We start from the raw sequence: 4,694 nt of genomic DNA on the forward strand, positions 1-4,694 counted from the left end.
GATTATTACACAATGGGCACTTAGCCTTTTATATGCAAAAGATCCCTCTGATAGGCTGAAGAGCCCTCTAGAACTCTGCTAAGAAAAAAAAATATACCTATGTTATAAAGGAAATTAGTCTGAAATGTAATTCTCCCTCTGAGTGATGGAGGGCTGAAAGTTAAGAGCTTCCTGATCTATAAGAGTGACAGACAGAATCTTGGAGCTTAGATTGTTTTACCCTGCCCCACCAACTGCCCCATTTGCCAACTTTGGAGAAACCTAGAAAACAGACTCTATCTGGCTATGTCCCAATCCTCCATGGAGCGTGTGCTTTCGGAAGGCAGGGATGCCTTCCACATTCGAAAAGCTATAGTGTCGGAAGTCCCTGCGGGCTGTTGCATGGTGAGACAGTAGAACAGTGTTTGCCTAAGGTAGTGTAATGGACATACAAGCCAGGGTGAGGGGCAAGAGATGGGCAGCAGTATTTGCTCCTAGATTAACCCTTCCCTACTCCCTTTTCATTCCTTTCTGTGGGCAGGATGAAATCTCATTAAATCAGATATGATATCAGCAACAGAAGAAAAAAATTAACACGGTGAATTGAAACACCACTCTCGATGCAGATATGCTTTTAAAGTTTCCCACCCTGATCTCATGCAATTAGACAAAGCAATTATGAACACCGTTGTCAAGCGCCCTTCCTAGCCCTGCTGGTACAATGAAAAGCTCTAATGGAAACTTGGTCCCTCAAGCTGGAGAGGTTGCCTGTGCAGGAGGATGTTGAAACGATTACCACAGCTGGGTTAATTAATCAAATGAGAAAACACGATAAAAATCCATCTTGCAGCAGAAGCCCAGCAAGTTCAAATGCAGAGGGTGCAAAATGCAGAAGGTGATTCACATCTTTCTGTATTACCACTTTTAATGATGGCAAAGTTGGAGGCTTTTTGCTCTGACTATCACCTATGAGGATGAAAAGTAATGAAGATGGTGCTGCTATCCTGATGATCAGAGAGGAGGCTGGAGCAATGCCTCCATGGGAAAGAGCACTTGCTGTGCAGATATGAGGACCTGAGCTCCATCCCCAGCATCCACCTAGAAAGTTGAACAAGAGCTACCTGTGGTCCCATCATTGGGGTTGGAGCGGGTGGAGCGCTCACTAGCCAGTCAGCCTAGCATAAATATCCAGCTTCAGGTTCAGTGAGAAATCCTGTCTTAGAAGATTAGGACAGAAAGTGATAAAGGAAGGTACCCAGTGTCCTCCTCTGACTTCCATGTGTTTAAAATGGGCATGTGCGCCTGTGCAATCAGGCACCACACTATAAAAGCATACAAGCATATTCTCTCTCTTTCTCTGTCTCTCTCCCTCCCTCTCTATCTGTCTCCCTCCCTCCTTATCCCTCTCCCTCTCCCTTCCTCTCTCTCTCTCTCTCTCTCTCTCTCTCTCTCTCTCTCTCTCTCTCTCTCTCTCTCTCACACACACACACACACACACACACAAAATATAATAGTAATTAAAAATTATCCCAGGAAATAAACTGGCGCTTACAAGCCTCATTTGATAGGCAGTTTCAAAAGGGGGGGGGGAGGTTCTCTCAACACTGGTGATATCAACATTTATTCCATAATATGGCCTTCTTAAGTTTGTTTGTTTTGCAATATTTTTGAGATAGGGTCTCAATATATATCCCTGACTGATCTCAGACTCACAGATCTGCCTCCCAAGAACTGGGATTAAACATGCGAGCTGCATGCCATTACACCTGGCTACAACGTAATCTTTATGAATTTTCTCAAAGCTGGTCTTAACAGAAAATTTATTTTTTTAAATATTTTAACATCATATAAGTTTAGAAGGCTCTTTGGATTTTCAAGGCATGAAAGTCAGTCAAATAAGATTATTGTGAATATCTGAATGGACATATATCAATGGAATGAAGCTGTCTGGTTTTGTCGTGTACCTAAAGTATACTTTTTTTAAAAGTACTTAGGAGACATTTTAGAGTCTGCCAAAAATTTAGCAGTCTGCTTTTAAAAGGTGAGATCAGTCAGTTTCTCCTAGTGAAAGTAATTTTCTATGCCATATAATTTTGTACACAACTCAACTTAGGATAAGCATGAAAAAAATGTGTGTGCACTCTGACTGTGATGTTTAATGTCGGTCAGCTTGACTGGATGTAGAATCTCTATGAGCCAGTCATGGTGATGCAAAACTTTGATCCCATCACTCTGGGACAAGGCAGGTAGATCTCTGTGAGTTTGAGGCCATCCTGTGTGTGCATGGTGAGTTCTGGGACAGCCAGGGCTCTGTAGAGAGACACTGTCTTTAAAAATGAAGTACTGATATGTCTATTAAACATGAAAACATTCTTCTAAGAAAAGAGACAGTCACAAAGGACCACGGATTGTCACATCCCAGTTGCATGAAATATCTGAAACACATAAGAGACAGAAAATTAGTTTGTAGTTGTGTAGGGCTATATTGGAATAGAAGGCATGTGTAGTGACTATTACTGAGTTCTCAATCCACTGCAAGGCATTAATATTCATAAATCAGGCTATTGTGATAATTATACTGCTCAGGGGCATATGAAAAGCAGAATCATACACTTTAAGTGGGCTAAATTTAGTGATACATAAATTATATTTGAGTAAATGTCAAAAACAAAAAAGGTTTAACTAAATGATCCCTAAAATCTAACGGGCTTTCAACTTTTGGAGTTGCTTGTTAAATCTAATCAATTCAATTGTATTCACTGGACTACCTTTTCTTGTCTTTTTTGTTTATGAAAGATTCTACTGAATTCTCTTGAATCTAAATAAATGACCATTTAACTCCCCTCCTCAAAGAATCATCATGGAACACACCTCTGTGACGGTGTTTCCAGAAAGGTTTAGCTAAAGATGGAAGACATGCCCTGAATGTGAGTGACACAAGTTCTGAATGTGAGCCATACAAAGGAGAAAGTCAGCTGAGCCCCAGAGCCATTGTGGATGAAGTGTGGCCGGCCACCTCATATTCCTCCCATGCCTTCCCAGCCGTAATGGACTGTGACCTCACACTGTGAGCAAGCTGGCCATGATATATGGTCTTAATGTGCTCTTGAGTTCAGTTTACAAGTATTGTGTGGAGAACTTTTGCATCTGTGTCCATCAGGGGAATTGGTCTGTAATTTTCCTTGCTGTTTTGGCTAGTATGCTCATTCTCTCCAATCTCATTCAATATAGTACTCAAAGTCTTAGCTAGAGGAATAAAACAAGAAAATATAAAAGGGTTAAAAAAGGAAATGAAGTCAAACTACTCCTATCTCCAGACAATACAATCATATACTTAAAAGACCCTGCATACTCCATTAGAAACTATTAGATCTGATAAACTCTTTCAATAAAGCTGCAAAATACAAATTCAACATATAAAAATAATTGCTTTTCATATATTCCAGTAAAGAACTTATTGATGAAAAATAAGAAAAATATCCATTCACAATAGCTTCCAAAATACCCAGAAGTAATCCTAACCAAAGAAGTGAAAGATTTCTATGATGAAAATGTTAAAACATTGAAAAGAGAAATCGAAGAAGACACTAGAATATGGACAGATCTTCAGTGTACCTGTCAGAACTGATATTGTGAAAGTAGCCATACTACAAAAAAAAATCTGCAAATCAAACCAATTCCCATTAATTTTCAGTCACATTCTTCACATAACTAGAAAAAACTGTCCTAACATTCTTATGAAAGTACAAAAGACCATGAATATCTAGCCAAGGTAGTCCCTAAATAGAAGAATCTGACCCCAAACTACTGCAGAACTACAGTGGTGTGGTGAGCAGAGCATGTTCTAGTAAACAAAAGACCGGTGAATCAATGGGTCATAATATAAGACCCATAAATAAATCTACACAGGTAAAGTCTCCCAATTGTTGACAAAGGTATCAAACATTTAGTGGGTGGGGAAGGCAACTTTATTTAACAAAAAGTGCTGGCAAACCTGGATATGCACCTGCAGAAGAATGAAATTAAATCCATATTTCCATCCTGCATAAAAATATATTCAAAATGGATCAAACATCTCCATGTAAAACCTGAAATGCCAAAACTGCCAAGGGTTAAAGAGAATATGTCTCAAGATAAAAGTACAGGCATGGACCTTCTGAAAAGGACTTCAGTAGCAAAGGAAACAGCACCAAGAACAGATAAAGGGACTTGTATGGGATTTCAAAGCCTTTGCAAAGCAAAGCAAACTACCAGAAGAGTGAACTGACAGCCTCCAGAATGGGAGAGAAATCTTTGCCAGCTGGACTTCAGACAGGGAGTTAACATATAGAATAACAAAGAACTACCAAAATTAAACATACAAAAAGTCCAAGAGGAGAAAAGAAATAAAGGCCAATGAATATTTTTAAGTATACAGCATCCTGGGGTTCGGGGCAATGAGGTCACTCAGTGGGTAAACTTGTACCATGCAAGCCAGACAATCTAAGTTCAATTCCTGGAGTCCATTAAAGGTGAAAGGAGAAAATTGGCTCCAGAGTTGCTTTCTGATTTCAGAGTGTATACTGTGGCACAGATATGCCTGTACTCTAACCCATCACACATGCAAATGCAAATTAATAATAATAATAAATAACATTTTAATGTGTTTAACATTCTTTTTTTTTATTGAGAAAAAAAAATTTCCGCCTCCTCCCAGCCTCCCACTCCTCCCGCCC

At 39.4% G+C, this 4,694-nt stretch overlaps 1 pseudogene; it reads left to right on the forward strand.

Annotated features, from left to right (window-relative positions):
* The first annotated feature begins 300 nt into the window (after positions 1–300).
* Positions 301–4,694, forward strand: part of LOC101983098 — a 27,009-nt pseudogene continuing 22,615 nt past the window's right edge.

Source organism: Microtus ochrogaster, unplaced genomic scaffold, assembly GCF_000317375.1.
Source record: "Microtus ochrogaster isolate Prairie Vole_2 unplaced genomic scaffold, MicOch1.0 UNK3, whole genome shotgun sequence".
NCBI classification, from domain to species: Eukaryota; Metazoa; Chordata; class Mammalia; order Rodentia; family Cricetidae; genus Microtus; species Microtus ochrogaster.